The sequence below is a fragment of the Martes martes genome (genome assembly GCF_963455335.1).
Source record: "Martes martes genome assembly, chromosome: 3".
NCBI classification, from domain to species: Eukaryota; Metazoa; Chordata; class Mammalia; order Carnivora; family Mustelidae; genus Martes; species Martes martes.
The window spans coordinates 55986362-55997914 of record NC_137890.1 but is presented as its reverse complement, the minus strand read 5'-3'; positions in this window follow the sequence as shown (position 1 = coordinate 55997914).

The following is an 11553-nucleotide window of genomic DNA, read 5'->3' as shown; positions in this document are numbered from 1 at the left end:
GAACACAGGAAAACACCTTACTTACAATTAGTCTTATTATAACAGACACAACTCAGAAACAGCCCAATGGAAGACACTTAGGGCAAGGAATGGGGAGAGAAGAATATGGAGCTTCCACATCCTCACAGGTCATACCCCCCCCTCCCAGCTTCTCCATGTGTTCACCAACACAGAAGCTCTCCTAACCCTATCACTCGAGGGTTTTTATGGAGGTTTCATTACCTGGTCGTGACTGATTAAATCATTGGCCACTGGTGATGGAAAATTTCCAGCACAACCCTTTCCCTTCCCAGAAGTGGACAGGTGGGATGCTGAAAGTTCCAACCCTCTAATCACATGGTGATTCCTCCCGCAACCAGTGCTCACCCTAAAGCCATCTACAGGCCACCAAGAGTCAGTGCTTGAGCATGAACTCAGGTGTGTTCCAGCCAGGCTCCTTACAAATAAAAAAAGGCACTTAGATCACTCAGGAAATTCCAGGGGACCTGGGTAGCTCAGTTGGTTAGGCAACTGCCTTCCGCTCAGGTCATGATCCTGGAGTTCCAGGATTGAGTCCTGCATCGGGTTCCCTGCTCATTGGGGAGTCTGCTTCTCCCTCTACCCCTCCCCCACCCCATGATCTCTCCTTCTCTCTCTCTCTTTCTCTTTCAAATAAATTTTATTTGAAAATTAAAATTTACAAAAAAAATTTACAAAATTTAATAAAATTTACAAAAAAAAAAAAGGAAAAGAAATTCCAGGGGTTTGAGGACCTCCATGCCAGGAACTAGGAACAAAAACCAAACATGTGTTTTTATTATATTCCACAGTGGGTATAATATCAAGACCACAGTGGGTATAATATCAAGACCACAGTCCTGACGTCTGGGCTTTGTGAAAGGGGCAGCCCAGCCTCCTGGCCTCAATTCTGTCCAACCACTTGCCTCTACAGACTGTAAGTGGGAGCCACCTTCTGTTTCCTAAGCCTCTCATTAGTCAGAGAGCTCCAAATCCACATTATTATGCCATCCTGGATCAGGCTCAGCAGATACAGGGATACCATAACTGCCCTGCAATCTTCCACACCCAAATGGCAAGCAAGCCTTGCTTTAAGAAAATCCAGTGTACAGAATGCAGAGACACATGCATGGCAAAACCAAGAAGGTAATTAATCACATCATCAAAGAATGGATTGGTCACCTCCGGCAGGTTCAGTTGAGACCCTTCCTCCCACAGAAGATGCTTCTAGGGCCAAGGAGCATGAGCTCTGCTCCGCAAAGCAAGGTTCTGCCAGTAAGCCTGATATGTTTTATTAGTATTATATATATATATATATATATATACACACACACACACACACACATACATGTACATATATATATAAATAAAATAAATCATTCATATTTGTTATTACTTTCATTTTAAGGGGAACTTCTCCAAGTGTTTCTTTTATTTCATTTCATTTTTTAAAATTGTGTTCATAAACATGTAACATTAAATTTATGATCTTAAGCATTATTAAGTATACAATTCAGTAGTGTTAACTATATTCACATCACTTTGCAAACAGATCTCTGGAAGTTTTTCATCTTGCAAAATTGAAACTCTAATTCCCCCTCCCAACTCCCCCCAGCCCTTGGCAACCACCTTTCTACTTTCTATCTCTGTAATTTTGACCAAGTTAAATACCTCGAAGGAGTAGAATCACACAGTATTCGTCTTTTCATGACTAGTTTATTTTACTTAGCATAATGTCCTCAAAGCTCCTCCATGTTGTGACAGGCTCTCCTTTTTTAAGGCTGCATTATATTCTTTTGTATTGATATATTTTCTTTACCCATTCACCTACTAATGAACATTTGGGTCGTTCCCTACCTCTTGGCTATTGCAAATAATGTTACAGTGGGTATGCAAATATCTCTTCAAGATCCTGCTTTAAATTCTTTTGGATATATACCCAGAAGTAGGATTGCTGGATTATATACAGTTTTATTTTTAATTTTTTGAAGAACCTCCATACTGTTTTCCTATAGCTCCCATGCCATCCTTTTACATCCCCACCAACAGCTCACAAGGGTTCCAGGTTTTCCTCATCTTTGTCAACACTTGTTTTCTGTTTCTCCACAGGTCTCTAAATCTGTCTGGTGGTCTAGCGGTTAGGATTCGGTGCTCTCTCCATGGGTCTCTAGAGGTTCAATCTCATACTGTTGGAAAACTCAGTTCGGTTTTCCCTTATAGATGCACCTCACAGAAGCACCTGCATGTCACCCTTCAGGGCTGATCTGGGAAGTCTAAACAAAGAGGGAGCTCGCTGTGTTCATTTCTGAGGGCTGCCCCAACAAAGGACCATGAAATGAATGGCTTTAAAAAACAGCAATTTTGGTCTTCCAGTTCTGGAGGCCAGAAGTCAAAATCATTGGCAGGCCCACGATTCCTCTTAAATTCATAGGAGAGAACCCTCCCTTGCCTCACCCCTGGCTTCTGAGAGTTGTTCACAATCCCTGTCCCTCCTCAATTTGCACCTGCCCCACTTACCTCTCTGCTTCCGCCATCACATGGCCTTCTCCCATCATGTGTCTACAGCTGTCCTCCCTCCTTCCAGAGACGCCAGTCACACCGGATTAAGGGTCCACCCTACTCCAGTATAACCTCATCTTAATCACATCTGCAATGACGCTATTTCCAAATAAGGTCATATTCTGAAGTACTTGGGGGTTTTTACGTCAATGTATCTTTTGGGGATTGCAGGATACAACCCAGCCCATAACAGAAGCTAACATTAAGGAGATGAGCACCAGCAGTGCCACATACTTCATATGTGCTATTTAATCAGAGTCACTGGGACGTATGCAAGTCCTCCCAGAGTGAGAACCCACCGTTGGGGTCCCTAAGCCCATCGCCCTGGCCCATCTCCAACAGGTTCAGTCGAACTCCTTCCTCCCACAGAAGATAATTCTAGTGCCAAAAAGCACAGCTCTTCCCTGCAAGGCTCCTCATGGACAAAGGAATCTGCTAGTAAGCCCGATGGATTCTATTACTATTGTACATACTACATATTATTTATATTGGTTATTATTTTCATTGTGTGACTTTTGCCTGCTCTCATTCTCTCTGCCTTCTCCACACTTTTGGCCATCTGGCACCTAGTTCCATGCAGTGAGGTAAAATCCTTACCCCAGCCCTGTCCTAAGGCCACATCTGCAGAATGAAACACCCAACCCTATTTAGTTCCTCTTGGCTTTCTACTGTGACAACCAGCCGAAAATTATACCCATGATTTCAGGGGAAACTTAAGGAATAGCTCATTCGTAGAAAGGAAGTCTTACTATTGGATGATCACAAAAACTCCCAGGGTCCAGATGATGGTGTAAATCTTTCCTTTTTCCATTTCAGTGCCAAGTGATCCAGCAGAGTCCTCCTCTGATGGGTGTCTGGGGACCCTTCTGTCTGTGGACTCCCTCCCTCCTCACTTCTGCCTTAGTCCTTTGCCTTTCTCTGGTCAGAGCCCTGGCTCCAAGTGAAGGGACAGCCACCAGATCTGTGGCTGACAGTGGTGGCCCTCACGGCAGGACAGCGACTCATTACCCACTGTTATCTGATCACAGACCCTCTCTCCCATCCCGGGAGGGGGTGTGCTCCGGGGAAGGGAAGAAAACCAATGGACACGTGGACTGTCCTACCACATCAGTGTAAAAAGAACTTCTTTTATTGAACCCAAAGGAAGGACACGGATAAGAATAAATGAGGATGATGGGGCACCTGGGTAGCACAGTTGGGTAAGCATCTGGCTCTTGGTTTTGGCTCAGGTTGTGATCCCACAGTGGTGAGATCAAGCCCCACGGTCAGGCTCGGTATTCAGCACAGAGTCTGCTTGGGATTCTCTCTCCCTCTCCCTCTGCCCTTCCTCACCCCAGGACTCATTCGTTCCCTCTAAAATAAGTAAATAAGTCTTAAAAGAAGAAAGAGGAGGAGAAGGGGGAGAAGGGAGAGGGTGGGGGAGGAGGGGAAGGGAGGAAGAGGAGGAGAAGAAGAAGATACGAGGATGCAAATAGCAAAGTCACGGACACTGGCTTCAGCAGACCGTGTGCAAATCTGGAGGCAAAGAAATAGCTGCTCTATGTCTTAGCTTATGCCACAAACTGGGTGACTTGAACAACAAATACTTATTTCTCATAGTCCTGGGTGTTGGGAAGTCCAAGATCAAGGTGTTAGCAGATTTGGTTCCTGGCGAGACCTGCTTCCTGGCTTGCAATCAGCCACCTTCTCACTGTGTCCTCACATGGCAGCGAGAGAGAGTGTATGTGTTCTGGTCTCTCTTCCTCTCGTATAAGGACAGTAAGCCCGCCCTCAAGACTTCACTAAACCTAATGGCCTCCCAAAGACCAAACCTCCAAATACATCACACTGGGGATTAGGGCTTCAACATGACTTCTGGAGGGACACAAACATTCTATCTCTACGTGAGTTGGGCAAGTCACCCCACCTCTCAGAAGCTCAGTTTCCTCATTTCCAAAAGGAGGAAATCATATGTAATTTGAGATAACACACATAAAGAAACTGACATTAACAAGTTCTCAATAAATCCTCACTGCCTGGGAGCCCTCCTACCAAATCGTCTTGCTCCCTTTGACTTACAATCTCAAGCAGCTGACACACAACTGGTGTTACAGTTAAAAAGTCTTGATACTACAGCTTACGTGAAGGTTTTATGTTTGCCTGATTGATTGATTGGCTGGTAGGTTGGTTGGTTGGTTTTCATTTTTAAGGGAGGAGCATTTCCAACAGGGCCATCCTGGTACCTGCATCCACAGTTGCCCATTAGCTGGGTTCCCTCTTCCTCAGCAGAATACATGTATCTGTGACCCGGTACTGAGACGCTTCCTTGAGATTGCACCCAAAATGCCTATTATTACCCAGATTAGCACCGTCATCAATCATCCGCGTCCCGTGAGCACCACAGTTGGTGGACGCTACGCAGAACATGGAGGTAGACATGCCTCATGGGTTTCTAATCTAAACAGACAGGTAGAGTGGAGACAAAGGAAAGGGTAAGCATGCATCTGAGACTCTACAGACTTTCTTTCCTCACCTGCAACTGTCAGATGATGAATCACAGAGAAAAATTCAGCAAGCAGGAGGGTCCATTAGAGAACACAGGGCCCCTCGCCCTTCTCTGAAGAGTCATAGAAACTGCAGCTGTTGGTTCAGGAGTCAGAGGTGGGGGCGGGGGGGAAGGTACTTTCTGACTTTTCTCTCCTCATTGGTGGAGAAGGCGATAGAAAGTTGGATGTGTGTAGTAAATTATCATGATGCCTGTCATCTCCCAATTGCATGACGTGGTTGCAAGTGTGTTATTCTTGCTACATAGGGCAGGGTAGCTCAACTTTGGTACGGGAAATGCAGCCTGAGTGTAGCAAGGCTTTAGGCCAAGCTCTTGTAGGGACAGCTGGGGGCCCTCACCTTTTGAGGAAGCAAAAGGCTGTAGCCGGGAAGTGTAAGAAAGGCTGCTGGTCAGTCTATCAGGCAACAAATAAAGGTCAACAGCTGGAAAAATCTAAGAGGGAAGGAAGTATAAAAACAAAATGGCAGCTATCAGGGGCAGCTGGCTGAAGTGAATGGCTGTTATTGCTAGAAGAATCACTCATGTGTGGGAATACTAAAGGAAACAACAGAGGTACAATGCCCTAGAAAATAAGATAGTTGGCATTCCAAAGTTCCAAACAGAATCAGGATAAGTAAATCCTTCTTGAAGTCAGAAAGGAGATCATGTGCCAGACTGATCCTCATAAGTAAGGTCAAAACTTGGGGGTCTCCAGAGTGTGTGCCATCTTTACAACCAGGCTCTCCTTCTGAACCCAGAAGCTGCAAGAAATTCCCCAAAAGTTCTGACGTTTTCCTGGTATGAGTCCATTTGTTCACTTGATCCAAGAGAGAAGCTCTATCAAAAGAAATCCTATGGCAAAGATTTTCAGTCTCTAAGAAATTCTCCTTTAGCTTGGAAAAAGTCACATCGAAAACTAATGTAAATTGTACGTCGATTATACTTCAATTGTTTAAAAAAAAAATAGGTGTGGGCGCCTGAGTGACTCAGTCAGTTAAGCGACCAACTCTTGGTTTTGGCTCAGGTCATGATCTCAGGGTGGTGAGATGGTGTTTGGTGTCAGGCTCTGCCTGATGCTTATTCTCTCTCTCACTCTCTTCCCCTCCCCAACACCTGCTCACGAATGCACTCTCTCAAAAACAAAACAAAACAAACAAACAAAAAAAAAAAAACAAAAATCGGTGACTATGTGAGCTCTGGCCCCAGTCAGAGACAATAATTGGCCTTGTCATCGCAGGTGGTCAGAAGCCATGGGAGCGGATGCTTCTGAACCAAGAGGCAGGTGGTCTCTGCTTTTGACCAACGGGGGCAAAGCTGAGTCTTGTTTATTAACACAACTCTAATTATGATTTATGTGGTTCTGTATATTTCAATCTAACCAAAATTTAAAAATCATCAAATTACTTCTGTGTGTAATCTCTTCAACTAATTATCCATTAGTCACTCCTTAATGATAATGGAATGCTTATCAAATAGTATGTGATCTCTGAATAGTGCTCAAAAAAATTGATTTAGTATTTTTTCAAGAAGTAACAAGAATTCCGTTTGTTCAGTTTGCTTAGTGAGGTTTTTTTTTTTTTTTTTAAAGATTTTACTCATGTATTTGAGAGAGAGGGAGAGAGCATGAGAGAGAGAAAACCAGCACAGGGAGAGGCAGAGGCAGAGAGAGAAGCTGACTCTGCTGAGCAGGGAACCCGACACGGGGCTTGATCCTAGGACCCTCAGATCATAACCTGAGCCAAAGGCAGGTGCTTAAATGACTGAGCCATCCAGACGCCCCTGCTCAGTGCGTTTTAATGTGCTAGTCTCCAAAAAGTGGGTCTCAGATTGGGCTTGCATCACTGTGAAGAAGGATCACCTCTTAAGGTGAGAGCGTCGGAGGAGACATTTGCCTCCACACTGGGCACTGGACAGGCGCGCAGACTCTGAGTCAGATTACCTGTGTTGGAATCCTGTTTCCAGCCCCAGCTAGCTGTGTGACCCCTGCCGCTGTCTTTTGCTGAGTCTCAGTTGCTTTGCAGAGAGAATGACCGTGATCATTCTCACACTTTAAGGAGATGATGAGGATTAAATGAGACCACACAGGACAGAAGAACTTCAAAACAGTGGTGCACGGGCTTCGCCCACACTGTCACTCAATAAACATTTATTGATTGGAAAGTTGGGAAACACTGAAATCCTTATTAACGAATGCTTGAGCATCATCTCTGAGCAAGACAGTGACTTGGTAGTGGAGCTAAGGAAGGAGAAGGGGAGAAGAATTCAGAGGCCATCCGTTGCTCCCAAAAGGACTGTAATCGAATGAGAGAGCAGCATTGGGGGAAACCGGAACTAGGAGGATAACAGCTAATATTTACTGAGTCCTTACTATATTCCAGGCACTATTATGAGCCCTTTATATACCATTTAATCTTCTCAACAATTCGGGAAGAGAGGTGCCTATTAATTTTATCCCCATTTTACGGGTAAGGAAAGCAAGGCACCGAAAAGCTAAGTGATTTGCCTCTCATCACTCAGCAAGCACCAGAGCTGGGCTAGAGCTCCAATTCTGCACCCTTAACATTGCCTGTATATTGGGGAACAAGGGAGGATCCTGGACTTGGACGTCCCCAGTTTGCATTTTCCATACTATCTTTGTAGCCTCAGAGCCAGGATCTCCTCATCCGTAAAATGAGTTAACAGTCCCCAAGGCATGGCTGGTTGTGATCACGAAATAAGATGAGGAGGAGAGTTCTGCATTGTGTCTGGCATGCAGTAGTTATCTAATAAAAGTTCAGGTACACCTGATTCTACATTGCTATCACTGCTTATAAACCAGAGTTTCTATCAGTTAAAGACACCTTGCATCCCCTAGATAAAACCTAAACTCTAAATATGCTTCAGACTCTCATAAAGTTGATCCACACCATTTCAATCTCTGTATCATAGAATTACACCCGATCATCGGTAATCTACAGTCAGCGAGCTACAAAGTCTTTTCCTAGTAAATCCTACCAATTACTCTGAGTGCCACCCCTCACAGGTGTATTTCCTAATTTACAAATGCGATGCTTTTTTTAACGTGTGATTAGGGTATGCACATTCTAAAACATACCCAAATTGAAATTTTTCCAAGATAAATGAAGATAAAGTGATTGTTTTGTAATAATACTGTTGTACCTGGCTCATCAATAATACAAAAAATATTTTCCTCCCACAAAAAATTCTCAATAATGTTTTCAGTAAGCACAGTGTAACTAAATATGGTCCCTTGTTTCTCAAAATCTCAGTTTAACACAGTGAGCCCAAAGTCAAGTTCTGCACTCAGTTGGCTCAGAATTTTAAAATTAATGGCTGGCCTCACTGGGAAGGGTACTTCACAAAGATCATAGATCCAAATGGTAAAATACATTAGTGACTGCATTTTCCAATACTTAGTATTCAGCCTTATCCCCAAATAATACAAATTTTTTTTTACTAAAATTTGCATTCATTTTCAAGACGTTTTCTTCATTGAATAAGTTTGGCTTTGTTGTTGTTGTTTTTGGGTGTGGTGCATAAACAATGAAATCTGTTACACTGAAAAGAAATTAAATAAATAAATAAATAAATAAGGAAAAAAAACACTCTAAACTCTCTCACTCATAAATAAGGAAAAAAAAACTCTAAACTCTCTCACTCATTGTTAAAACATCATCCTTTCCATGAAGACAAAAAATATCTGTGGTTTTTCTTCCTTTTTAAAATAGCTCCTGGACAGCACACTATTTTTTTTTAAGATTTTATTTATTTATTTGACAGGCAGAGATCATAAGTAGGCAGAGAGGCAGGCATACAGAGAGAGAGAGGGAAGCAGGCTCCCTGCTGAGCAGAGAGCCCAATGCGGGGCTTGATCCCAGGACCCTGAGATCATGACCTGAGTCGAAGACATTGGCTTTAACCCACTGAGCCACCCAGGCGCCCCTGGACAGCACACTATTAACAGTCATTATCACCCAAGGAAGAGTCAGCAAATTTGGACCACTTGGTTTATTTGTAAGAAGAGACAACTGCAAAAAGAGACAACTGTAAAAAGAGTCCTGGCATTTTATACAACTTTCTCACTTGTTAAAATCAGATTAATTGCATCCATAATCTCTTCTAGCTCGCTGAACACTTCTGGCTTTGCAGCAAGAGCCTGACTATGATTCCCCAGAGGGGAAGGGGGTCATGGTGAGGTGATGGATGGTGACCAGACTTGGGGGCGATCACTCCATTGTGGACACAGATGTCAGAGTATGATGCTGTCACACCTGAAACATAAAATGCTATGCGCCAATTTTACCTCAATAAAAAGAAGATGGTACCACTTGGAGAGAAGCAATGTCTAAAGTCTAAGGGCCACAGCCCGCCCAAGGAGGCAAGGCAGGCCCCGGGAGGTGCGTGGAGTCAGGAGAATGTTGCCTGACTGCACCACCTTCCTCACTCTTACCTCCTGCCCTGGGTTCCCTCTGATCAAGTCCAAGAAGCCGGAGCACAAGAGCGCTCCCCAGTGCAGCCAGGATCTCAGAGCAAAGAGAAGGGCGAAGACTACACGTTCAAAACAAACAAAATAATCAGCACAATTCCCAAATGGGAGGAACTGACTGCATCCAAATCTACGTGAGGCACATTTTTAAAAAATATATGAATTCCCCAGCAACGCCCCCCCACCAAAAAATTCAGAGTTAATATGTCTGGGGTAGAGCCTAAATACATTTTTCCCCTCCCAAATTCCTTAAGTGATTCCAGTGCACAGTTAAGTTTGGAAACCCTAATGTTATAAGACATACAAATGACCTCGAAGATTTCAAAAGAGGTCACATAGTGCCTTCTCACCACCAGACCAAACCAACAGGGGTAAATCACCTTAAGAATGGTCTATAAAGGGACTGCGTTTTGACCTATATCCCCCTTAACCAGTCAAAAAGGGAGAACTGTCTTACTCTCCACCCTCAAGTACTAATCCTGAGGATAGCTGTGCCTAAGGCTACAATTTGTACACTTGAACTTTATTGTCTTTTTACCCCCTGAGTAGAAAGTACAAGTAGTATCTCCACAAGAAAGACCTGAATCCTTGAAAACTCTTCATACAAATACAGACTCTCAACTTTAAACGGTAGCAGGCTTGAGTGGGCTAAAGGGATTGTATTTCCATGAGGACCATCATTGGCAAGGCACGCTGCTCAGAAGTCTCACTTAAAGATCATTTTTTCCATTATAATCATTGAAGTGAAGCCAAGAGGGAAAAAATTTGGCATTCTGAACTCTAGAATCTTGGCTTCAGAAATGCCTATTAATACAACACAATTCAATTTAATAAAACTTACAAACTTCCAGTAATCCTCAAGGTGCTCTTAAAATTGAAATTGATTCTGTGAAACTGCTTTCACCTACTATCATTAAAGAAAATTCCATTTTAACTCAACTCTTAATAGGGAGGTCATGAAGGAAACTATTAAGTCCAGGAATACAGAATGTGAGGAGCGCGTGGCCTGGAGGAAAGAGAGACAGGGTAGACACCCAACCCAGACCTCACCCTCACCTCAAACTGCAAGTTCTGGGTCTAGCAGATGCTCATTTCTCTAGGGCATTAAGTGAAGGAAGTCGCTCATAATTTCCAATCACACAGCATTGTTAAATGGCAAGTGGTTTTCCATAAGGTAGTTTCACCATGAACATGCCCGCCATTGAAATAAGTTTCACGGGCAGGTGGAGGGACATTTATCGACTAACATGACCAGTGCAACAAAAGGACTTCATCGACCTGCAGAAGTGGGAGCCTGAAAGCAAAGCTTAGGTTTACATCCATGTGGTGAATGGGTCCCAAGGGCTGTGGTTGGGATAGCTGGGCTCCTGGGTCCTGTTCCCTGACAGTCTATTAATCTGCCGTATAACCTTGAACCAAGGCTCTTAAAGGTCTCTTATCAATTTCCCACCAGAATAAATGCAAATAAAAATAAGCCTTCCTTAGAAATCCTATCAGGGTCTAACTTCTTTTTCTACAGGTATGTCCTACTCTACCCAGGAGAGATGTTCCAAATAGCAGTGAAATGCTTACAATGAATGAGAAATCAAATGGTTGTCAAGTGGTAATTTTTGGATTCTCTTCGGGAGTTGACTTTAAAAGCACTCATCTACAGGAATGGCTAAGAGGCCAGGTGCCAGAGACAGATAGCTGTTTTCTTAATGTAGCAAGAAACTGTTTTTGGTAGATTAACCAACATTTTCCCCATCCCCTTAATTCCTATTAACTTGTGCCCCTTCTTCTCCACATGCTAGGACCTTCTACATTTACTACTAGGTCCATGACAGCTTACCGATCACCAAAGAGTTGCGCTCCTTCCCCTGCAGAGAGTCTAGGTATCTCTGGGAGGGCCTGTATCCCGAAGCCCCCATGAGCTAGGCTGAGGCCGTGCCATTGAGTTCTGCCCAAAAGAATGTGGGTAGAAATGACACATGCTGCTTGGGACCAC